We start from the raw sequence: 26,571 nt of genomic DNA on the forward strand, positions 1-26,571 counted from the left end.
CATAATTTATATTTAATATTTAATATATTATAAATTATAATATGAACTAAGGTGTCATACATGTTATATGTGTTTAAGTAAATGACATGTGTATGACACATGTAAAACTTAGATACAAATATATAATTTTAAGTGTGACATGTGTACAAAACTTTGAATATATATATTGTTCCATTTTGAGTTGAAATTTTAATTATTCATTTTTTTAGAAATGGTTTTCACGTATTAATAGGTTATCAAATGATATTTCATACATAAAAATTATATCAATTTAGTTTGGGTTAAGGTGCAAAAATACCCCTAACGTTTTAGGTTAGGAGCAATTTTACCCTTAACGTCTAAAATGGTGCGATTTTGCCCCTAACGTTAGAAGTGAAGAGCAATTTTACCTCTAACGTTAATAAATTGGGTCAATTTCAGACACTATTATAAAACACGGATATTTTTGTTCCTTATTCAACACCAATTGCATAACAATTCGTTCTGAAAAAATAATTTCATATTTTTTTATAATTTAATAATAAAATTTGAGATTAATATTTATAAATTTGGTGAATTTTTTGTATTTATTTTGTCTGATTCGTATAAAAGACAGTATATTTTTTTTATTTTTTTCACATCTCAACGTATGTTTATGATTTGTTACTGATAATATGACACACGTATGAAGTGTAGATGACAAGATTCATGATCGAGAAGACAGTTTGATGAATTATTTCTCAAATTGACCCAATTTATTAACGTTAGGGGTAAAATTGCTCTTGGTTTCCTACGTTAGGGGTAAAATTGCACCATTTTAGATGTTAGGAGTAAAATTGCTCTTGGCCCAAAATGTTAGGGGTCTTTTTACACCTTTACCCATTTAGTTTTTCAAAAATTTATATAAAACATATAAAGAAGTTAATTAAGGGCGTACTACTTGTTTAAAACAAAAATATATTTTTGCATTTACTTATAAAAAAAGGTTTATTAAATGGGATTTGGTATTTATTTTCTTTTAATTGTTCCATTTGTTTTGAATTTGAGGTAATCAAAATGTAAAGGAAGATGATATTGTTTTATTTCGGATCAGCTGTCAATGGATTACACCGACAAATTTTCGGTGACTGAAGACGACATTCCGGTAACTCTATTTTATATCTAAATTATTTTTAAAAAGTTGTAGGTATGATTTTATATAAGTTTGGTTTCGGTAGTTTTGTCAATTTTAACAGATTTAGATTTACGATTAATAATTTATCGTCTATAGGTTACTAATAAAACTATAAAATTTAGACAGTATTCAAGTCGGTATTTTAGCATCGTCATGAGTTTAAAAGTATAATCAGTCTGGATTAACTACGTTGCTTTAAAATTACTATCTTAGTGACCGAAAATAATCTAATAAGAATATTTTGATCAGTAAAATATTTTAAGCGGCTTTAACAGTTAGAGTTAAAATAAGTTGAAAATGGAAGGACTAATACGGATATTTTTCAAATAAAGTCGGTATCGAGTCGAATATAAAATTTGTACAAAAATTTGGATATAAAATTAGTTCAAATAGATTTATGATAATATAATGAGTCTAACTGAACCTTCGGTCGGAATTAACGTTGTAAGTTTAAATGGTCAAAATTCGAATATTTATAGATTCAGACAATTACAACGAATTTGAAGATGAAAATTAGTACGAATAGGCTTATGATAATATAACGAGTCTAACGCTATATTCGGCTAAAATAGCTATTCCGATGACAAATAAAAATAAGTTTCGGTTTTAAATTATTTGAGTGGATTTGAATACGTTTTATTAAATCGTTTAAAATATATTGCTTAAAATATTTATATACTTCGATTTTGGTTATTTGAAGAATAATTATTTATTATCGTGGTATTTTGAAAATTGGGTTAGAAAATGAATTTGACTATTTTATGCGAATTGTTTTTGGATTTGGATTGAAAAAGCTGTTACGGTTGTTTTTGTTATTATTTCTGTGATTTGGATTGAAGTCCAAATATGATTTTATGTTGCGATATTTTGAATGATAGATAAAAAATGGTTTTGTCCATCTAGGATTGCCCAGGGTAGGAGTTGTAAGTTGTAAGACCATACCTAAGGGCGGTATGGCCAGAGTGCACGGCTGGTAGTCCTAACGTTAGGCAAGGCGAGATATGAATGAGATATCTCGATTATTGATATGATTGATGTTATGATAAGCTACACGGGTGGAATTCGAGGATGGACACACACACAAATTTTGTATTACGTTTTGATAATGTTTGATGATTTGAATGTTTTACGATTTATTTGATTATGAGTTGGTTTGTTAAAGCGGTTTATTCGATTTGATTCGTTTTGATAAAACGTTGTTCGATTGATTCGTTTTGATAAAACGTTGTTCGATTGATTCGTTTTGATAAAACGTTATTCGATTTGATTCGTTTCGATAAAGTGATTTATATATATTAAATTATATAGTAATAAAGTGAAATGTATAGTTAACTCATTAGTGTATCAGTCATCGTGTGAATAAGTTAAAACGTCTCAATAAATCAAGAGAACTACCAAAGTCAAGAGAACTACCTAAAATAGGTAGAACTACGTGGCTTTGATTCCTGGTTTAAATATTAAAAGACGTTCGGGATACGTAGGAAGCTCGATAGAATTATCGAGTCCAAGCCCAAATAATTAAATAAACTTTAGGGAGTCCGAACGAATTTTTATCTATCAGAAAATAGGTTTGTCTTTTAGATTGGTAGAAGTTCGTTATCCTGTGTTCCGTTCATACCCGATGCCGATTTGGGTCGGGAGCTCGATAGAATTATCGAGTCCAAGCCCAAATAATTAAATAAACTTTAGGGAGTCCGAACGAATTTTTATCTATCAGAAAATAGGTTTGTCTTTTAGATTGGTAGAAGTTCGTTATCCTGTGTTCCGTTCATACCCGATGCCGATTTGGGTCGGGTGTGACATAAATGCTCCTAAAAGCGACTTAAAGTCCCAGCAGTTCAATTTATTCAATAATTACATTAATTCTAATATTAAATCTAACCCACAGTATCGATTTAGGTTCCATAATTATCTAACTAATTGAATAACTTTATAATAATCTAAAATTCAACCCTTTAGAATTCAATTTCATAACAGGCTAAGAATTCAGAAAGAGAAACGAGTAAAATTCTGTCAGAGTATCGTCAGAACGCGGTGGTTGATAGTTGAAAGTTCGCCAGAGTTGTCAAAAAAAGTTAACAAAAAATCATATATCTTATATTAATCTCCGACACACCTCATACGCAAATGCCCATTGGACTTGCAACGTGCACAACACAGTCCCATCCCGCCATGTGTTTTAATTCCACAAATTAATGAGGTTGCCGGGACTCGAACCCTCGACCGTTTGGTCCAAGAGGCTCTTATACCATGTCATGGAACCGTTTGAACTAAAAGCTCGAGCTTATAGTTAAGGCTCAATCATAGATCTTATATTAATCTCCGATAATTGAGTTCGAACATATGACCGAAAAATAAGAAAAGCTGAATAGATTTGTGATTTGTGGGCTAACGGAAAGGTCCATAGAAAATTGGTGTAAGAATCGAGAAATAATACATAAAAACGATGACCACCCGAGGTGATGTCCAGATATCACTATGAATTAAACCGAATGGCATACAAGCAACATTGTTGGAGGACTGAAAATATAATTTGACTTGTTTTCCATTAATACATGAAGAACAAACAGAAACATCCTTAACTTTATTACAAGAAATCAAATTTTTATTGAGCAGAGCGTTCAAAACAGGAAGCCCTGGATGTCCTAATCTATTATGCCAAACGGCGGAAGACAAAGCAGTAAAAACAGAATGAGACGACGGTGAATTGTGGGAGCTAGAGGTGACTGGATATAGGGCGCCAGAACTTTTACATCTCATGATAATAGTGCCCGCCTGTAAATCCTTCACAGAAAAACCCAAATGATCAAATTCCACAGAAACTTGGTTATCTTTAGTAAATTGATGGACAGAAATAAGATTTTTGATAAGGTGAGGTGCATGCAAAACATTGGTTAACTTTAAAGGGTGATTAGAAGCTAAATATGCATTACCAGATCCACAAACAGGCATTCAATGACCATTACCAACAATTATATTTTCATTGAGGCTCGAATTAAAATAAGAGGTGAGTGTACCTTTGACGGCTGTCATGTGTGAAGTAGCTCCTGTGTCCATGTGCCATTGATCAGAAGGTGCAGCAAGTGTCATGGTGTGCATAGCTTCTGCAATATTGGTAGGCACATACGATGGTGATTCCATATGAAGGTGTGATTGCTGCATGTGGGGACGAGGTCCTAAAATACCAGATTGTGACGGCTGCCGGCCTGATGTAGGATAAGGGCATGGAGGAGTTGCCCATTGTTGCGGTGGTGCCCAAGGGTAGGTATATCCCCAAGGAGGAAGGGCAGCAGAGTGATAATGTGGTGGCTGAGACGATCGGTAGTGGTGTCGATCGCTTCTGCCGCGATAGGAACGACCATTGTGTCTGCCGCCGCGGTAAGAGGAGGAGCCGCGATATTGCACGGGTCGGGATGAGGAGTGGTGCGACGGCGCAATAGCAGCGTCGACAAACAATACAGTCAATGCAATGGGTTCAGATGTAGGAGGATTCTTGCGGACACGAGCTGTTTGCTCCAGAATCAGCATGGATCGAGCTTTCTGAAAAGAGGGAAGAGGATCCCCATGTCTAATTTGAGTACCAACGGTATCATATGCCTCAGTCATACTTGATATAAGCTGTAACACCATCTGATCATTGGTAACCGGACAATCCACATTTGATAATTGATCAGATAGGGATTTGAGGTGCTAACAGTAGGCGGAGATGTCAGAATAGTCAATAAGCATGGTTTTGGAGAACTCTTGTTGGAGAAAGAGAGCTCGGAAATTTTTGTTGTATGAGAAAATCTCCTATAAATGACTCTAGGCCCTGGCGGCTGTGGAGTCGGCTTCAATAATAGTATGTAGAAGGTCGAGGGAGATGGTGCTATAGATCCATTGAAGAACAACGGTATCAATACGAGACCAGAGATCAGGGTTGGATTGTTGGAGAGTATTGGCGAAAGGGTTTGTGGGTGATGGAGAAAATATACGGTCCAAGACCTGGAATGCCTTGGCATGGAGCTTGAATAAAGCAGCCCAAGTAGGACAATGCCCTTTTTCTATGTCGAGGGTTATTTTGATGAAGGTAGATATGTTGGAGACGGTGAGAGAAGGATGGTGATTAGGGTTTGTATCTGTGTTATTCATGTTCGAGTTTGTGTTGGGCGGGGTACCAGTTGTGGAATTTTCCGTGTTGGTGCTCATGATTTGCGATGGGAAGAGGGAGGTGGTGTTTCGGTTTTGATGGATCGGTAGAAGGAGGTGGTCGGAAACAGTAACGGCGGCGACGGGAGGAGGAAGGTGGTGTCTCGGTGAAGGTGGGAAAGAAAGAGGCACTACACCATAGATGGTCTGTTGCAACACCAAACAAGTGTTGGCTAAAGTCGTTATTGTGTTGCTTAAGACGTTCTGGCAACATTTTTTGCCAAAAAAAAGTGTTGCTTTTTCGCGCGTTGCCTAAGACATCTTTAGCAACATTTTTTCACAATATTAGCAACATCGATACAAGTGTTGCTATATTATCTGTGGCAACACCTTCCTACCCAATGGCAATTAAAATAAATTTGTTGCCTAAACCATAGAGCTGGTAACACTATTACCTAATACAATTTAAGCAACACTTTTCAACTTTCTTGCAACATGGTCTTGTGCAACATTGTTTTTTAGATGCACCTCTTTTTATATAAATTGCAACACTTTTTCATTTAACATTTTTCGTTTCAAACAACTTTTTATATACAATTTGCAACTTTTTTTTTTAATTTGACATTTTAATTTAACCCTTAATAGGTCAATATATTAATAATGAAATTTAAAATTCTCACATGATCCAAAATACATAATAAAAAAATATAATAAAGTCATAATGTAACCCATCCTTCAAACTCCTTAGAAAAAATCTTTTGGGGCAAGGACAATTCAACAACATGCTTTTCTTTAACATCCTTTTCTTGTTCATTTTCTACTTGAGCAATCTTTTGGCATTCCCGCAAAGCTAAAAGTTCAGCCATTGACCCAATTCCTTCATTCCTTCATAGTTAAAATTCCTATGAAAATTATGATGTGTTTGTTGCTTTGGTATTGCTCATCAATCTACGATATCAACAAGAACTGGAAGATGCTGCCATTCCCATGAATCCGTCTTCCAGCACACTGAAATGAGAGTAATATGTGAGATTAAATTCTTCTCTTTTCACTAACAATTGCATACAGTTCAAAACATGTCTCTACTATAAAATACACCATATTGATGATAAAAAGGACATCCAGATCAAAAATATAAAACAAAACAACCACCTTATTCTTTTCTTTGATTATATTCTGACTTGGACCCGGCTCAAAATTATCCGAGAACTTATCAGATATGAACTTGCTAACTAAAATCCTTGATCCCTCGACTATTATATCAGTAAAGAAATAGAAGTAAGAGTTAAAAGAATCCATTTAAGCCATACGCATCAAATGAAATTAAATTGCAAGAAACAAAGAAATAATCTCACATTGGTTTTCATTTAATTGAACTGAAACACTGAGATAGCACAACTCTGACAAAAAAAAAAAAAGCAACAGCAGCAAATGGTCTTAATTAGAACAGCTAAATAGTGTTGAAAAATATGGGTTATTAATAAAATTATTAAAAGAAATTGAATTGTCGTTTCAATTTCTGTTCTCTTGGGGTTCAATGGGAGAGACCATGTAAATGTAATTAAAGTTGATTAAAAATTAACTTCTTACAATTGATCTAGAGTCAAGTTGATAGTTCGAATAGCAGCAATATGATCCTCTTCATCCTGCAGAATAGGTACAGGTGAGCATATAACATATATAGAATCTACACATACAAAAACAAGTAGGTTACCTTGCCTATAAATCAAATATGGAGAGCTCATGAGCAGCTCGTGCATACACATATATGTAGAAATTACACATATAATTAGAATACTCAACCACAAATATTCATTATAAATTTCTGAATTAAGTGACTAAGGGAGTTAAATATAGTGATAAGCATGCACACACGCACAAAGTAAAGGCTGACTCTGTAAATGTGGCTGAATTATTTCATGACATATAGTTTAACAGAGAAATGTAAGATTCTCTGGTATGAGCAATTCATTTCTTAACAGATCATGATTGTAGCAATGGCCTGATTGGATATGATTTTTCAAATTGTTATAAAAAGTACAAGGACACATGACACAAGTGAATATAGATAATCTTTAGGTTATATTCAGGGAAAAACTAACCAATTAGCAAAAAAAAAAAAAAATCATATCAGATCTTGGCTTAGTTGTTCCTTTCATTAGATTGATCAGGATTAGTGCTGTGCTTTTTAAATAATGGTTTTCCATTATAGGTAGCCAAAACAATATTCGTGAAGGCCCAGAAACATGGAACAACAAAGATACCTTTGCTAAAATGAGTAAATCAGTTGAATATGGAAGCAAAACAACTCCAATACCTGTATCAAAAAGCCTAACATATCGATTAGCAGCATCTTCTTAGATCTGCACATAACAAACCGAAATGAAGTGGATCGAAACTAACATATAAACCCAAAAATAAAAAACAGCAACTAACATAAGAAATTACCTTTGAAGCCACAAAACGATTGAATGTATATACATGATAAGCATATTTAACAAAAATCCATCAAAAGAAGAAAGAAAAACATGACAGAAGTAAACGAGCCTATATCTGAAGACAATAAATGGAAATGAAGCGGATCTAAGTTCTGGAAAGGAAGGGAAATGAAAATAATGAACCAAAACTACGACTTCCCACTTTTGACCTGGGAAAATAAAAATTCACTAGACGTTAGACTTCCCAAAACCATTAATGATTGAAATTAGATTGTTTTCTATATCTTAAATTTTGATAATATCAACAAAATAAACATATAGGTATAATGAACCTAAAATAGAAGAGTAATATCTCCCTATTTAATTCGAAAAAAAGTGACAGCTAACTCTTGATCTATCTTAAGTAAATGATATTGTATATATCAGAAAACTTAATTATATTTCTTCACAATTACTTTTTTTTTTTTTTTTTGGTAAGAAGGGAAGAAAAAAAACAAAACATAATTATATTTCTTCACAATTACTAATATTAGCTAGGAAGGCACAAAAGTTAGAAAACATAATAAAATACAAGGTATAAATGCAATCATACTTCTTGAACCTTGGGAAAAAAAGAGAAGGGTTGTAGGCATATCTAACCTGCTTTCCTCATTTTATAAAAAAAACAATCAGCTAGTGTGGAAGCATGTTCTAGTGAAAACAACAATCAAAACTAAAATGACCCATTTTCATAATAAAACATGGCTCTAATTAACAGCAACATTCGCACTAATATTTTGTAAATGGACAAGTAGAGGTAAATAAAACTCATTGAGTTGCCGAAGCGAACCTGGAGCAAGCCAGAGTAATCAAAAACATCTTGCATAGATTCTGCTCCATCTCGGGTCAAAGAGTTAATGTGGCTAAATCGAAGCTCTTCTGCTCCAGGAATGTTCAGAGGGGAGTGGCGAGGAAAATGAGTAGAAGAACTGAAGTGGCACTTACTAATGATTTGGGGAAGTATTTGGGAATGCCAGTTTAAATGCACAAAGATATAAAATGTTTGTCCTCAGAGGAACTTGTCTTGAGAGATATACCTTTTTCTCTTCATAAAGGAACACAACCTAGTTATTCATCATCCATTCTGTACTGTACTCATTTCATTTCCTTGGTTAACTCGCTATTCAACAAAGCAGATCCAAATTTACCTGTGCAGCACAACTCACCAAGTGTTAGAATTCCTTCAATTTTTACACTAGAAGAATTTAAAATATCTGGAAGAATAAAGTGGTTGATCCATCGCCAAATGATCTCAGATCTGCAGGTTTCACCAACGCCCTGCACAAGGGGCCCGTTCTCTCTTTCAAACCAGAAATCAGAATTTCACTCAGCAAAATGATACTAACAACAAGCATAAGGAATATCTATTTTGTTAAAGAATATTATTAAACTAACCATTCTCATACACAATCTTCACAAAAAAGACTCTTGGCATATAGCACACAGATTTCCTGCTGCATTGACCTGCATCATATTTGGTATAATATATTCTCATAAGCAGGACCATAACATAGATTTTAATAACTTCCCTTTCACTACCTCAGCTTAATCAGATTAGGACGAAAGCAACAAATGGCATCTATCACTTAGAATCATTTAAATGATTCAAGCAAGTTATCAATCTTTGCAAGAGCTGTACTAGTTAAAGTTTTCAACTCCAACCTTATCAACTTAAAACACTAAGAAAGTTACAGAAGAAAATTCAAAAGTTAACTATATAATAAGTCCTTGGGTGCCCATCATGTAAAAATCTAATTTACCAATGAACTTGGCTGCTCTCTTTCATCAGCATCTTACAGAATGATGTTCTGAAGCAAAATCACCAACATCAAATACCTCAAAAGGTACGTTTCCTTTTAGAAGATCTACAAGTTCTTAATGTCTTGTCAAAGTAAAAATGGTAATTTGAGTTCTAATATATATTCATTGACAAGGAAGTTTCAGCTCTATAATACATATACAAGCAAGATAGATAACATAGCTCATGCTTGTTATGCGTGAACCATAGTAATTGCTCCCGTATCTATTAAAATAAGGATGAAATTGCTTCACTTTCATACCATAGTGGGAAAATATTAAATTGAAATGGAGAAAAAGGAAGTAGATATGTAAAGAATAGTCACTTACCTTGGCTCGGAAGGCCAATTTGAGTTTAGCAGCTGAGCAACATGGATCAACACCTAGTATGGTGTAGGCAGAGGAAGTGGAAAGGTGAATTTCTCTCCCAATTTCTGTCCAATTAATCGTGAAATTGGGCTCCAAATGAAAAGTAAAACACTTTAAATTTGTAATACAGTTTTGAAATGGAAGAAATTAAAGGATGTAACAGAGAAAACACAAGGCCTCCATCTCTTCCTTTTGAGGAATTAGCGCTTCGAACTTTCTTGATTCAATAAGGAGAGAGCTCGTACCATATGAGGAAAGATTGAAAGGCAAGTGAGGAGATTACTGGAAGCGCTGAACTTGTTGAGGCTCTAAATGTTTATCGCAGTGAGGAAACGTCAGCAATCGAGGAAGATCTTGGAGGAACGTTGGTGGCCGATAGCCAAAAATTTATGAATCCATATAAAGGGTTGTTAGAGTTAGAGTTAGGGTTAGGGTAAATGGGCTTGCCAGAGAAGAAACGAAGGAATAGGAGGATGTGAGGAAGGTTTTGCGGCGCCGACTAGAGGCGGATATACAGTAGAGCGGCGTTGAAGAAAACGGAGAGAGACTTCGGATTAGATACCATTTGCAATTGAAAGGACTTTTCTCTTTTTTTTTTCCTTCGCTGTCAAGCCAAATATTGGGGGGAAATTAAGGGCGGTACATTTTGGGTTGGAGGGAAATATCAGAGCCAAAATTTCAATTAACAAGGTGAGTTTAATAATAATTATAGTATTTTTTTAATTAAGAATAAAAAATTTATTGTCTATTTTACGAGCTGGACAAAGAAAGTTCAAAATATTTTACCGAACAAATAAATATAAAAAAAACATTCTATTACTAAATCACAAAAAATATGAAATCTTTTTTTTCCAAAACGAACTGATATGCAATTGGTGCAGAATAAGGAACAAAATATTTGTGTTTTACAATAATGTGTGAAATTGATCAAACTTGTCAAAGTTAGGGGTAAAATTGCTCTTGCCTGCCAATGTTAGGGGTAAAATTGCCTCATTTTAGACGTTGTGGTAAAATTGCTACTGACTGTAAACGTTAAGAGTATTTTTGCACCTTATACCTTTTTTTCATAAAACTCATTTAGCTCCCCACACTGAAGCTTTAAAATCAAATAGGATCTTAAACTATCAAAATAATTAATTAGGTCCTTAAACTAAACAAAAATTACCAATTAAGTCATCATCCTAAGCAAAAACCATCAATTGAATCCTCATAAAAAATTATTCGGTTGAACAGTTTCAGACACTATTTCCCAAACTCATTTTAGCCAACGTAGAAATCATTACGGTCCATATTAAATAATTACAGTTTCTGATTTTATGATAAGAATGAGACTCGAATGATGATTTTTGCTTAGTTCAGGAACCTAATTGATGATTTTAATAGGTTTAAGGGGTCAAATGAGTATTATGCCATTTTTTTTTTAATTCTAAGGGATTCAAAACGGCGTCATTTTGCCTCTATTAGAATGAAGAAAAATGATTTATATAAAAAGTGTTTCATTTTTGGCACATCTCTTGCAACACTTGGTAATTAGTGTTGCAAAATACCAGAGTTATGTAAGTTTGACATGTCATTTGCAACATTTTATAAACCATGTTGCAAAAGCTCCAATTAATTCATAAAAAGTGCAACACATTACAGGCAACACATGTATTTTGCGTTGCAAAAGACCATCTATGGTGTAGTGAGGAAAGATTAAGGTTAGGGTTAGGTCTCTGATACCATGTAACAATATGATTCTTAGTGATTGTTATTGATATGAAGTTTAGTATTTATACAGAATACAGTTCACTCTGTAGTGAATGACTATAGTCAACAACTGAACCTATATTTTAGGCTAGAGATAAATAACAGAATGATACAGATAAATGATAACTAAATACATAGTTTAATACACGTGACATATCGATTGTCAATTAAAATGTATAGTTAAATTTTTTAATATGTCAGATGACGCTGATGTAATATTGAAATGCGGCATTAGCAATTTCAGCTAAAAGATTATTAAAAAAACATTCAAAATGATCTTATTGGAATAAAAACAAACATAAATAATTGTATTGAGATAAATTAAATTTTTATGACATTTTAATGATATCACCCAAATTTTAGTGACCACTATTACTAATTACCGTCTAAACAGGTCATTAAAAAAGTTTGGTATTCGAAATCCGCAAATTATGCAAATTTATATATTAGACCTAAAATAGATATATACCCCACATCTAAAAGTATGATAAAATAACTAGTTAAAACTAATTAGATCTGTTCATGAACTCATTCGTCCGCCCAGTCCGTCCAAATCCGTTATTTATGGGAGAGACTTGGACATATATATTTAATATTTAGCCCGGTCCAGCCCAAATCCGTAAAAGCCCGAATATAAAATGGGTTGAGCTTGGGATATAGAGGAAATTACACCAAACCTCAATTATCAATTTAATTTTACACTTAATGCAGGTTTATTTTTGAATTTTATCAATAAACTAATTTTTTCTAATTATTTTGTCAAAAACTAATAGTTTATTGTACTTTTGTCAAATTGGTTAATTAAACGTGGTTCAATGTTTAAGTTAATTTATTACTTATACTGAATTTAATAAAAATAATTAAAACTGTTCCATTAATTTTTCTTTTCTTTACAATTATCTTCTTTTTTTTACTCTGCTTTCAAAATCTGTCATCTTTGATTCTGTTACTTTCCATCTAATTATTCTGTTACTTTCCATCAAAGAACAAATATATAAAATAAATTTATGAGATAATTTAGGAGGAAATTACATTTTTCATGCTAATCTAGAGTTTCATTTCAGAAATTACTATCTTGAAAAGATTTGTCTACAGTATAATGAGAAAATAATTATGTTAATTTCAGAAATTACAAACATGGTTAACCAATAAAAGTTTCATCTCAAAAGGAAAATTACAGTAAACATGGGTTAACTTCTATCCTGTCTGAAGAAGGAAGAAGTTACAGTTGATCATATATTCTTTTGTTTGGCAGTTGCTGAAAAAGATTTGAATTTATTTTATTAATTATTGAAATAAAATATAAAGAGATAATATGCCGTGGAAACGATGATAAGTGATATATTCAATATAACTTTTTCATCTTTGATATATATGGGATAAACTTTACCATTATGATTACCTTGTATTTATTTATGAATTTCATGAGATTTGTGTAACTAACCCTGGGATATATCTCAAAACCCAGACCCAACCCGGTCCGGTCCGTCCTTATAAAAAATAGTTAATGTTAGGAGAGGTTCTAATAGTTTTTTTTTTTTTTTTTTAAGTTTAGGTAAGGGTAGGTCTACCCACTTCCAAGGTCAAGGCAAACCTTACAGTGGGAGGGCTAAATTTTGACGGAGTGGGGAATCGAACACCAAACCTTTCAAGCAGAGGTTCAACGCCTTACCACTCGGACCAACCCTCATTGGCTTGATTTTTTTTTATTCTAATATCACATGTATTACGTAATTATATTTTTTTTTTGGTAATTGATCATAATAAATAGTTAATATTTAATATCTAATGTCAGGAGAGAGTCTAAATTTTAATCAGTCCTCATTACTATTGTCTACTACTCTGTTAGTAACCCATTTTATTTTGTAAAAAACATTAGCCTAAATGCCATTTTCTTCTATTTAATGACTTATTTGTTTATAGATTATGTTGAATTATTCTGTTCTTTTTATTAGAAATTACATTCATTGAATTTGGTTGAATCAATTAATTAAATTTTTATTATTTATAATCATATTTTAATTTTATTTTAATTTATTTTTTAATTGGACGGGCTGGGCTGGGGAATTAGTTTTTGTAGCTTGGCCCAGTCCGGCTCGAGCCCGGTGTAAATATAATGTGGGCTTGATTGGGCTTGGACAAGGTAATTAAGTGTTAAACCCGCTTAGGTCCGATCCGACCCAACACATGAACAGATCTATAACTAATAGAGCAAGTATTTAAAAAAAAAAAAAACTATAATAGAGCAAATATTGATCAATATTAATACTCATCAACTTTTTTGTTAAAATTAGGGCTTATTTGTTTCAGCTGTTTCTATTGGCTGGTTGTTGAAAGACAAAGAAAATTATATTTTTACGGACACCTATAATTCTAATTCATCAATCCGAAGTTGATCAACATCTTATTTAAATATTCTTCAAAAAAAGAAAAAAAAAAACATCTTATTTAAATAAATAAGTAATTATTTAAGTTTATTGGAGTTAAGTTAGTAAGGAAAGAATGATCATAAGTAAATGAAGTTGGAAGTTGAATACTGATGGTTCCTGCCTCAGTAACGGTAAGATTGCGGCTGGAGGTGTGCTTAGAGATGTAGGGGGCGTCTGACTTTCTGGGTTCTCCCAGAATTTAGGGTTGAGTTCTTCCTTTTCTGCGGAGCTCTGGGCTATTCTTACTGGAATCAATCTTGCTAAAAGGCTGGGTGTTAAGAGGCTCTCTGTGGAGTCTGATAATTTGGAAGCAATCAAAATGATTTCTGAGAATCATTCTATGGGTCTTAACAATCGCAACCTCATCAAAGCTATTATAAGGCTTTGCTCCTCCTTTGAGTTCGTAGAGTTCAGACACATTTTTAGAGAGCAGAATCGTGTTGCTGATCGCTTGGCGGCGGCGGGCCATGAAGGGACGTTAGGCGTTACTACTCTTCCTGTTTCCCCTAGTTTCATCTCTCATCTTCTCTTAGAAGATAGGATTGGGGTTAGCTTCCCTAGGCTAATTCCTGGGTAGTTTGTTGTTATTCGTTTTTCTTTTCCTTTTCTACCAAAAAAAAAAAAAAAAAAAAAAAAAAAAAAAAAAAATTATCATAAGTAAATGAAGTTGGAAGTTGGGAGGATCTCTCTTTAACTTATGTACAAAATCAGAAAAATGGAATTATGGTTCCTCATCCTTCTCACCATCTCCATTTCTGCCTTGCTCAGAGCTTTTCTAAAGCTTTTGTCTTCTTCCAAGATTCCGGCTAACAAGCTCCCGCCGGGGCCCCGTATTGTACCTGTCATCGGACACTTAAGATGGATGAAAAAATATTTTTTGGAGATTGAATTGATCATCCGCTCCCTTCAATCGAAGCTCGGCCCTATGATCACTCTCCACATTGGATCTCAACCTTCCATCTTCATCCCCGACGGCTCCCTTGCTCACCAAGACTTAGTCGAGAACGGGACTGTTTTCTCTACCCGGCCCCCACCCATGCTATCGATAAAGTTGCTACTGGCAATCACCTTATGATCAACTCATCCGTTTATGGCCATACTTGGCGCCTTCTCCGCGGGAATCTCACATCCGAAATACTCCATCCTAGTCGGGTGAAATCGTATTGATCACATACTTGCAAATCGGTTCTGCAAATTCTTCTTCGCCGCTTCGAATCTCAGTCGAATTCCGGATATCGTGTTAGTGTTGCCATTAATTTTCAATACGCTATGTTTTGCTTACTAGTCCGTATGTGTTTCGGCGACAATGTTGATGAGAAACAAATCCTGGAAATAGAGCAAAATAATGCAAATATTGTAGCAGATATGGGATGGGATCCAAAAACGTAGGAAGATCCGATGAATTTCAAGCCAGAAAGATTTATGGGAAAAGAGTTTGATATAACAGGAAGTAAAGAGATTAAGATGTTACCTTTTGGTGCAGGAAGGAAGGAGAATGTGCCCTGGATATGGTTTATGTATGCTTCATTTAGAGTATTTTGTGGCTAATTTAGTATGGAATTATGAGTGGAAAGCTGTTAATGATGTTGATGTTGATTGTTGATCTCTCTGAAAAACAAGAATTTACAGTCGTCATGAAGAATCCATTACAGGCACATATTATTCGCATGTTCAAATAACTTAAGTTTACTCTACCGAAAAATAAGAAGCTAAGTTTAGATGAGCTCTATAAATCTTACTGCAAATAACATTGAAATACTTGTGTATGAAGAAGGATTAAGTTTAGATGGATTTTTGTTTTTGTTGAGTTTGAATTAGAGAAGTTATATTTAATATATTAAGAGGCTGCCGACCAACATCTGAATGGTGTTCATCAACTCGGGAGTGGTTTTTTCACGATTTCGACACTTCCAGGATAAATGGATTGACACCAATTTAAATCTCAACTTCTGAAGCATATGTGTGTATGCTAGAATTTTTGTACGAAGTATGTATGCAAATCAACAAAATCTCCCATTAGAGACCAATGGCATGCTTTCTTAGGATTTGCAAGATGATAAAATCAGAAAAGTGTTTCCCTTCAAGGTGTGAAGGTGTATTGTGCTAGTGTATGAATTAAAAGAGTTAGCAGATATGAACTTTGACACTAGAGTTCAAAGCCTAGCAGCGAGAGGTTTTCAAAAGAGTGCAAAACAAGTGCATTTTGATTGTGGTTTTGATGGCATGTCTCGACGGACGGCTTTCCGAATGTGAATCTGAAGATGACTTGTTCACCACCTTCACCGCACCAATTAATAAGGATGTTGGATCTTCAGAGTTGATCTGGTATATGAAGCGAGGTTGCTGCCGTTCTGGTTGCCGGGCGTGCGTCGGAGAGGCCCCCGGTGTGCACTCCGATACCAAAGTTAGTAGGAGAATGGAAGTAGAGAGATAAAGTAGTGTGTAGAGAGAGAGAGAGAGCGAGAGAGTCGTACCTTCCCTTTATAGGGGTATTTATCGTGAATGTGGTGGCTTATGGGCTTAGAGAGTCTTGCTTGTATTATGTTTGATTGATTTAGGCCTAGTGGGCCGCCTTTGATCCACATTCCTCATCATATTGTTTTATAAATAAAGCTAAAGCCTAAAATAATTTGAACACATTATCTGAAAATAAATATTTGTATGTAGGATAAATTAATTGGTTGATTATATTATTCTTTCAACGACCCTGTTTGGTAAAGAGTTTTTTAGGACAAAATTACAGATTTGAGTCACTTTATAAGTTTTGACTAGTCAAACTTCTAATAATGGTATTTGGGTAAGAGAGATTTGAAAGAGTTTATTGGATCCAAAAATCTAACTTTGAAAAAACTCGTTTTAGAAGTTTTTTCAATTAGCTTGTTCATCCATCTCTTTTGAAGGATATTTTTATTCCTATTTATTAACATCTAATTTTAAATAAAGATTTTATCATATCTTTATGGGATAAGGTACAAAAATTTGCCTAAGGTTTTTGGGGAAGTGCCAATTTAGGCTCAACGTTCAAAATAGCACCAATATAGGCTTAACGTTTACAACATAATATCAATTTAGGCTTAACGTTTATAATATAACATTAATTTAGGACTCACGTACAAAATAGCACCAATATAGGCTTAATGTTTACAAAATAATACGAATTTAAGCTTAACGTTTACAAACAGAGGCGAAGGCAGCCCGGCGCCCGTGGGGGCTCCAGCCCCTACAGCGCTGGAGCTGCCATGGAAGGTTTAGGGAAGGCTAAAAATTAGCCCCCTCGGCGCCGCTGCGTATCCCGATCTAGGGATTTAGGCGCAGCGGCACCTGCTACATCTCCTTCTCAGGAGATGTAGCGAGAAGATAGAGCCCAGCCCAAGTGCGCTGGGCCGTTATTTTTTTTTTTTAATTTGGCCCCCCAAAACGACGTCGTTTTGGGTTTGGGCCAAATTAAAAAAAAAAACAGCGATTGGGGATGAAAATCCCCAATCTCTGCGCAAAGTGGCTTAAAGCCACTTTGCAATTTTCACCCAGTGCTCTCCTCCTCCCCCCTTTCTACCATTCTTCAGCTCAGCTCTCCTCCTCCCTGTCCTTTTCTTTTCATTTTACTTTCATTTCTTCCATAAAATTAGGTTAATTTTCATTTATGGTTTTTAATTTATAATTTATTGAATTAATTTGGTGATTTGTTAAATTATTTTAGGGTTTTGATAGTTTAGGGAATTTGTAGGGTTTTGATAGTTTAATTTGTTGAATTAATTTAGGGTTTTGTTAGTTTAGGGAATTTGTAGGGTTTTGATAGTTTAATTTCTTGAATTAATTTAGGGTTTTGATTTAGGAATTTTAGTTTAGGGTTTTTATAGTTTATGGAATTTGAATTAATTTGTAGAATAAATTTAGATTCTTTGATTTAGTGATTTTCATTTGAGGGTTTAATTTAGTGATTTTGATTTGTGTCATATTTTTTTTTTAATGTAGAACTACAAAAGGATGGATAAATTTGTTATCAGATTAAAGAGAAATCCAAATGAATCATCCTCGGGTAGTAATCCGGTTGAGCAAAAAAGTGATAAAAGAGTTCGTGTTGAACCAGAAATATCAGATGAACTTATTGGTGATCCGGGAAAACGCATACCAATTGTTTTATATCCTTTCAATATGAGAGATTCAATGAGGAGACGATACTTGGCTAAAGGCCCTTCTCAACCTAGTGGACACAACTTCCCGATGTCTGATGTTGGTAAAGGTAATAGAAGGAAGTTTCAATACAAATGGTTTGAGAAGTTTCCTTGGTTAGAATATAGTGTATCTAAAGATGCTGCATTTTGTTTACATTGTTATTTGTTTGCAAGTGGTAACAAATTTGGGGATAGTGCTTTTACACAAATTGGTTTTAAAAATTGGAAAAAAGCTTTAGCATGCTTTTTTTTTTTGCATGAAGGAGGTGCTTCTAGTTCACACCATTATGCTAAAAATAAGATTGATCAATACAAAAATCAAAGAGGGAATGTGGATCATATGATAGTAGCAAAATGTTCAGTACAGGAGGATGAATATCGCATTAGGTTAACTGCAGTTGTACATGTTATTCGATATCTTTTGGAGGCAGGTGTGGCATTTCGGGGACATGATGAGTCGGAATCGTCAACACGACCGGGCAATTTTCTTTTATTAGTCAAATGGTACTGTATGCGAGATGAAGGTGTAAGGAAGGTAATGAAATTAAATGCTCCAGGTAACAATCAATTGACTTGTCATACGATTCAAACGGAAATTATAGAAGCTTGTGCTTTAGAGACTAAAAAAATTATTCTCAATGAGATTGGGGATAAATTCTTTACTGTTTTGATTGATGAGGCCCGAGATTGCTCAGTTAAGGAGGAGATGGCCGTGGTTTTGAGATTTGTAAATGATCATGGAGAAGTGACTGAACGGTTTCTTAGATTAGTGCATGTTCGTGAGACATCTGCTCAATGTTTGAAAAAAGCGCTTGATGCATTCTTTGCTGTGAATAGATTATCAATTACGAGGGTTAGAGGTCAAGGGTATGATGGGGCTTCTAATATGTCTGGTCAGTTTCATGGATTAAAAGCACTCATTTTAAATGAAAATAAGCATGCACATTATATTCATTGTTATGCTCACCAACTTCAATTAGTTGTTGTTGCTGCTGCAAGGGATTGTCGAGCAGTGAGTGACTTTTTTGATTATGTTCCTATCATTGTGAATATTGTTGGTGTTTCATGTAAAAGAAAGGATGCTCTTCTACAATTGCATCATGAGAAAGTAGTACAACGAATAGAAAACAATGAAATTTCTACAGGAAAGGGCAAGAATCAAGAAATAAATTTAACTCGCCCAGGTGATACACGTTGGAGTTCTCACTACAGAACGATAAATCGTCTTTTTGACATGTGGGATTCGGTGATAGAAGTGCTTTCAGCAGTATCAAATGATGGTACTGATAAACAAAGTCGAGGTACTACTGATAGTTTGGCTAAGAAAATGTGGGATTTTGAATTTGTGTTGGTTGGAAAGTTGATGGGATTTCTATTGGGGCTTACAAATGGACTATCCCACTTCTTACAAGTTAAGAATCAAGACATAGTTAGTACTATGCGCATGATTCAAATGGTGAAAAATGGCTTGCGGGAATTTAGGGAAGATGGTTGGGCGAAGTTGTTAAAAGAAGCCACTGAATTTTGTCAAGTACGAAAGATACCTGTGCCTAATATGGAAGATCCCATTCAATGTCGTGTTAGACAACTTATTGATGGATTTCAAAAGACTTATCTCCACCGTTATCGTATTGATATCTTCAAAGAGGTACTTGATTTTCTTTATGTTATCTAATAATATAATTATATTTTCTTGATGACATTAATCTTGATTATATTCTAAATTACTTTTAATTGTACATATGTTAGGCTGTTGATGCTATCATTTCAGAAATGGACAATCGTTTTACAGAATCAACTTCTGAGTTACTTTTGTGCATATTGTTGGTCTCGTGTGATTAGTTCCAAAGGGGGGGGGGGGTTAGGAACTAATATAATTTTTTCAAATTTAATTAAGCTAGCTTGACATATTTTCTTGAGTTCGTTAACTCAGCCTTGGTCAGCACGGCCGATTATAGTGTAAGACAACTTTAGTCAGATGTTGACTAGAATTATTTTACGAATGAGTTGGGAATTGACACTATTGTGGTCAGCTTCCAACTCAGCACTCTTATTTACTCAGTGTCAGTTTAAGCAATTTATATGCTGAGTAAATATGACAAGCAACATATACAGATATATATATATATATATATATATATATATATATATATATATATATATATATATATATATGTATATTGAGAGAGAGAGAGAGAGTTAGAGATTACTCAGTACGACTTATCCTGGTCCGGCCTCTCCGCCTACGTCCAGTCACCAGAGTCCCTCCGGGCTTTTTAAATCCAATACTTAGCTCTTTAAAGGTAGAGCACAAACCGTTTATAAGGAAGTTGAATATGCAAGAGTACCTTCCTCTATTCGTCTACTCAACTCCTACTAAGTGCTATAACCAAACACCTAGGTTTCTCTACCACTAAGCACTCAACACCGAGTACTCAGCACAACACTCTCAATTTTACAATTGATACAGATTGTTCTTTTCGAATGAAGAACACTTTAGATGATTACAGAAAATCAATCTAGCTTTTACACAAGAATAGAAATTTGGTGTAAGATCTCTTTTGACTTTTGTGTGCTTTGTATGTATGCTCTTTTTGTTCTTGTTGTAATCGGCTAATGATCCAAGAATGATCATGTCCTTATATAGTTGAGGTCTGAAGCAGAAATGGTTTGAACTTTGGATTTGTCCGTTGATCCAAACGGCTCCTTTTTGAGACAAGTTCTGGTCAGCTTTAGTTTTGCAGGCCAATCCTGTCGTCTGAATTCCGCAGGCGTTAAGTTTGTCTTCTTCTTGCAGGTTTTGTCTTCTTGTGCCAGTTCGTCTTTTAGCTAACGAACAGTTGACCCATGCATCTCGAAATTGGCTTTTGCGTAATTCCAAGGTTTCTATTATTGGTGCAGACAGTTGTCGGAGCTTGTCTTTTAGCAAACGGATCATTCATGTTGTCCTGAAGATCACTCAGCTTGATCTTTATAGTCCCTGTCTTTGATTGTTGTCAATCCATATACTGAGTTCTCTTTTACTCAGCTTCCATGGTCAGCTTCGTTCTGCAAGACATGGTTCTTTAAGAAGACTTTTCTACTTTTGATACTGAGTTCTATTCCACTCAGCTTCTTGAGCTTTAAGCTTCTGTTCTGAAGATGACTTATCTTCTGTCATGCTGAGTTCCACTCCACTTAGCTTGGGCTGTGATCTTATGCTAACTCCGTCCTGTCTTACTTTTTATTTTTGTATTTATATTTATACTCAACATTAAACAAACATATTAGTACAATTAAATCAAATCACTTAAATTTAATTGACCCTTAATCATGGATTAACTTAAATAATTTTGTCAAATCAAAATCATGTGGAACGGTGTTTCAACAAACTCCCCCATTTTGATGTTGGCAAAATATTTAATTTGATGGAACTCAGCATTGAGATTTCCCATGATTGAAATTCTTTTTACGCTTCTGAAATTACTCCCCCGTAAGGGTTGCATCTATTGACTTGACTTAACTCTAAACCTTCTAAGATTTAATTGAGTAAAGTTAAGGCATGCTTATACTAACTTAGTTCAGTTCTAGACCTTCCAAGATCTAATTCAGATGAGCCTAGGTTAGTTTTCAGAAGAGGTCAATATGTGGGATATGTTTTGACTCAGTTTTGATACATGGTTAGTTTGATATCAGAATTATGGGAAACCTAGAGCAAATGTATCAAGTCTAATGTGTACTGAGTATATTCCCTTTTTCTTTTGTTTGTTCAATTACGACAAGTCAGCATAAAGCACAATACGTAAGTAAGCATCACATAAGATCAATAAAAGATGCATAATTCTATAGATAGTCAGCAAGACAAAATACGCATAAAAAATACAAGTCAAGAATAAACCCTAGCAAATCTAGCCAGACTATTTCTTCCTATTGACTTGGACTTGGGCAGAATTGACTTTGCTTTTTCCCTTTTGTTGCTGCTGACTACCAGATGCTTCTCCTGTGTGCTGAGTTCTATCAGCATGTTCTTTCTCCCCCGTTTTGCCACCATCAGGCGGAGGAGGAACGAAAGTGTCATTGAGAGCAGCACGAGTTAATCTGACTGAATAAGCCTTAAGCCTTTTCGTGCTTTCTCTTAGACCATCAAAGACTGGTATACCATCGTCCAAGGTATCACGGGGAATTCGGATAGAGGCACTAAGCATACTGAGTATATATTCATGGGATTTCCCAATCCATGTGATTGTGTCAGTCAGCTGGGCATAAGCTTGATGGTACATCTTGAGCAAAGCCGAGTCATAGAACTGACGTTGAGCATTCGTGTGGTGCACATGTCTGAATATGGCTTGAGAATAGTTCAGGATATCATTTCTTTTGACCAAGTCAGTATCCATCTCTGCTTTACTCAGGTTGAGTAGACGGACAGCTTCGCTTATCTGTTCGATTGAGCATTGAGAAGTTGAGGAGATTAGCTCGCGAGTGCCGGTCAGCTCAGAGTTCATTTTGGTAAAATGTTGATTCAACTCAGCAGAGGTAGCGTAGCCCGTGTTGACTGCAGAAAGAGCATTAATTTGGCCTTGAAGGGAATTCATGTGATTCACCATCATTAACTGCAGTTCGGCCAGCTTGACGATGGAGTCTTGCTTGGGTTGCTGTGTTTGGACTGTTGTCATAACACTTACTAGATCTTTGAGACCCTTGATCTCATTGAGGAGCTGAGTGATAGACGAGACTTATGGTGACTCAACATTTGCAAACCCAGTAGCATCGGTATGAGAAGTGTTCAAATCCTGAAGAATAGTTTGAGCGGAGACAATAATGCGACGCCCGGACTCAGTAGCATGAAGATATGCATATGTTGCTTCAGGAATTGGCTCAGTTGCCAGAATTCGAGTGGAACCAGAGGGGCCAGCATGGTCAATAGTTGGGCTTTTATTTAGGTCAGGTGCAGGAACTGACTTCTCAACATTCTGCGATATCGGAGTGGAAGGAGGAGGATCAACAGAAATATTGGCCTGCTCAATGTTGGTTTGAGTTGGTGCAGGAGGAGTTAACTCAGGTTGAGCAGGATTTTCCTTTGCATGCTTTTCACTTTGAGCAGCTTGGACTTCGAGCTCTTGCTCGGCAGGGATTGGATTTTCTGGAGTCTTGGCTTGTTCCTCAGGATGAGTAACAGAGGCTTGCTTTTGCTGAAGTTCCTTTGGAGAAGGCTCAGTGGGATTAGAGAAGAATTGGAACTGCATGTCCGATAGATCAGTAATGGGATCCCGCAGAGGAGAATCACCCAAAAGATCAATAACTGGCGACTTTTGAGCCTTTTTCTTAAGCCTTCTCAATTTCATAGCCTTTGGAGGAGAGGGGTCAGCTCGAATAGAATCAAGAGATTCAGAAGGTGAATTTACCCCTAGGTCAGCATGTTCTTTTGCTGTTGGCTCAGCTTGTTCTTCAGCCAGCTCAGTGTTAATTGTCTCATGTTGCTCAACATTTGCTGTCTCCTCAGCATGAAACTGTCCTCCGATATTACCCAACTCTTCTTCATCTTGGTTAGTAGGGATTTTCTCAAGATCAATTTCTTGACTTTTGGCGAAATGCGAATCTCGGTGATCACAAAACCAAGAGGGGCAGCATGAATAGGACTTAACTCCGAAGATTTCTTTTTCTTTTGCTTTTTCTGCAGTGGTTGCTCTGGAGTTTCCTCACTCTCTTCTTTAGGCTCAACTTGCCTTTTTCTTTTCTCTGCTGACTTAGGTGTGTCCTGAGTTTGTCCAACATCAACTTTCTTTCCCTTTCATACAACCCGGATTTTCTTTGGAACAACGTCAACATCTTTGGAACAGGTTTGTATTGCTTTCCTCTTCTTCTCTTGCTTAGCTTGGTCAGCAGGTTCAGCCACGACGTTCTTTCCTTCATTGGGTTGCACATCCTGTACATCATCAGCTTCTTCCTCATTTTCCTCAATGACCCCATTTCCCTTTTTGGACTTAAGGGGTTGGTTGTATACTAACCCAAACAGCAGAGCCGCTGTGATTTCAGTTCCCCAAGTTTAAGTTTCATTAATCGTGTCTATTTGGTGATCTTCGAGGATTCTTGTAATGAGGGATCCCATCCTGAGTTTCCCAGTACTTCGTTGAAGTGCACCGATAAGAAACACCGGCATGATGAGTGGTTGATAGGTTAGCATGTGCCAGATGAAGCACTGCTCGAAGTTTGAAGCTGATGATGCTGAGTTGATTTTTGGGAAGATAAAGTTAGCCAGGAGGTAGTGAGCCATCTTTTGATTCTGACCCATGCATGTACTAGCTATTTCCCCTTTCTGATCCACCGGCTTATAGAACGTCACTGTTTGATCAAGTTTCTCCTTTGTAGTCCTGAATTCTTTCCCTTTGGCTGGCAAGTTTAGCAGGGTTGCTAGATAAGATGGGGTAATCGCTATTTTCTGGCTTTTGACATAGGTTACCAGATGGTCAGCATCTTATTCGTCAAAACGGAGGTTGGAGTAGAATTCCCTCACTAACCTAGGGTAGGCTTTACCAGGAAGAGAGAAGAGTCCAGCCCATTCGTTTTTCGAGATCCACTCACAGAACGATTGCTCAGCTGTTACGAAGCTCGGAGAGAACCACCTACAGCAAAGTACCGCATGGTTCTTAACACTTTTATAGACTTTAAGGAATGCCTTTTCCTTGGGCTGCTTGTCCTTCTTTTTCTTCTTCTTTTTCAAAGAGGTTGCGAGGTCAGCTTGAGGGCTCTTGCTTGGAGTTTGGTCATGCTGACCTTGTCCTTTGGTGGGAGTCTCGCTATATTCCTGCTGAGGAGGAGACTTAGGGTTTTCATCGGAGTGATTTCTGTCGTAATCACCATCGGAGATATTTTGTGAATCCGACATGATTAGAGATTCTTTGAGAGGTTTTGGGATTTGGAGAGTGAGAGAGATGAAAATCTATTTGCCAAGGATTTTGAGTGTAAAGAGTGATAAATGGGAATTCTTCCACTATTTATAGACGTTCGAATGATCCTAAACGTTTGAACTAGCCGTTTTACCTCGAGATGATCAATCGACAAAGATCCTGGCATTTATGACATGTTCGACGCGTTCGTTTTCTTCATTATTGTGATTACGTCACCCTAGGTGGCTATTTATGGCAAGTGTGCTAGTATTAATTGGGCAAATGAATTTTACTCAATTTGTTAGAATACTGAACGTTTTGTGGTACTGAGTGCACAGTTTTACATAGAGGGTTTTCATACTACTTTAGTAACTCATCCTAAGATAATCACTCAGCATGTATGTCTTACTCAGCATAGGGTGATTTTCTATAACACATATTAAGCTCAGCATGTAGAAGTTACTCAATCAGCACAAGTCACTCAGCATGGTAATCACTCATCATTCAATTAAGCCCATAGTATTATTGAAGAGGATTAGACATACCAATATCTTCCCTTAGTATGTTGAATTGCTACGAGCCAGGGGCTTAGTGAAGATATCCGCAAGCTGTTCATCTGTTGGTACATAGGTCAGCTTGATCTCACCATTGAGTACATGATCTCTGATGAAGTGATGCCTTATGCTGACATGCTTCATCCTGCTGTGTTGGATTGGATTTTTTGATAGGTCAATGGCGCTTTTGTTGTCGCATTTGACTTTAATTGTTTCCGTTTTGACTCCATAATCCTCAAGATGTTGCTTAATCCATAAGACTTGTGCAACACAGCTTCCAGCAGCTACGTACTCAGCTTCAGTTGTAGACAGGGCAACTGATGACTGCTTCTTGCTGAACCAAGATACCACACAACTTCCAAGGAAGTGACATCCTCCCGAAGTACTTTTATGCTCTAGCTTATCTCGTCCATAGTCAGCATCAGTGTATCCAATGAGTGTGAAGTCATTTAAGATTGGATACTATAAACCTGCATTAACCGAGCTCTGCAAATATCTAAAGATTCTTTTTACATCTATAAGGTGAGATTCCCTGGGGTCAGCTTGATATCTTGCATAATAACATACTGAGTACTGAATATCAGGTCTACTAGCGGTAAGGTAAAGTAGAGAGCCAATCATACCTCGATATAGCTTGCTATCTATAGATTTACCTTTCTCATCTTTGCATAGGACAGTGTCAGTACCCATTAGGGTTGATATGGGTTTACAATCTTCCATATCGAATTTCTTTAGCATTTCTTTGGCGTATTTGGACTGACTAATGAAGATGTCGTTCTTACCTTGCTTGATTTGAAGTCCAAGGAAGAAGTTGAGTTCTCCCATCATAGACATCTCGAACTCAGTTTGCATCTGTTTACTAAACTCTTTGCATAAGGAT

General features: G+C 35.7%; 1 long non-coding RNA gene and 1 pseudogene across 7 annotated transcripts; one reads left to right on the top strand and one right to left on the bottom strand.

Annotated features, from left to right (window-relative positions):
- Window positions 1-5,972: 5,972 nt before the first annotated feature.
- Window positions 5,973-10,560, bottom strand: LOC136207493 (uncharacterized). Of its 7 annotated transcripts, none has more exons than XR_010676641.1 (9): window positions 10,170-10,560; window positions 9,886-9,989; window positions 9,154-9,222; window positions 8,549-8,906; window positions 7,599-7,644; window positions 6,872-6,927; window positions 6,637-6,681; window positions 6,434-6,534; window positions 5,973-6,289 (listed from the first exon to the last, which is right to left on the bottom strand). It is a non-coding gene; the product is annotated as an uncharacterized lncRNA (long non-coding RNA). The 7 variants fall into 7 exon arrangements; XR_010676642.1 differs by having other exon boundaries at window positions 8,549-8,687; window positions 8,796-8,906; window positions 9,886-10,560; XR_010676636.1 differs by having other exon boundaries at window positions 9,886-10,560.
- A 4,257-nt stretch (window positions 10,561-14,817) lies between these two features.
- LOC136207343 (cytochrome P450 89A2-like) lies at window positions 14,818-15,491 on the top strand (annotated as a pseudogene).
- The last annotated feature ends 11,080 nt before the right edge of the window (window positions 15,492-26,571 follow it).

The sequence above is a fragment of the Euphorbia lathyris genome, chromosome 9 (genome assembly GCF_963576675.1).
Source record: "Euphorbia lathyris chromosome 9, ddEupLath1.1, whole genome shotgun sequence".
NCBI lineage: Eukaryota > Viridiplantae > Streptophyta > Magnoliopsida > Malpighiales > Euphorbiaceae > Euphorbia > Euphorbia lathyris.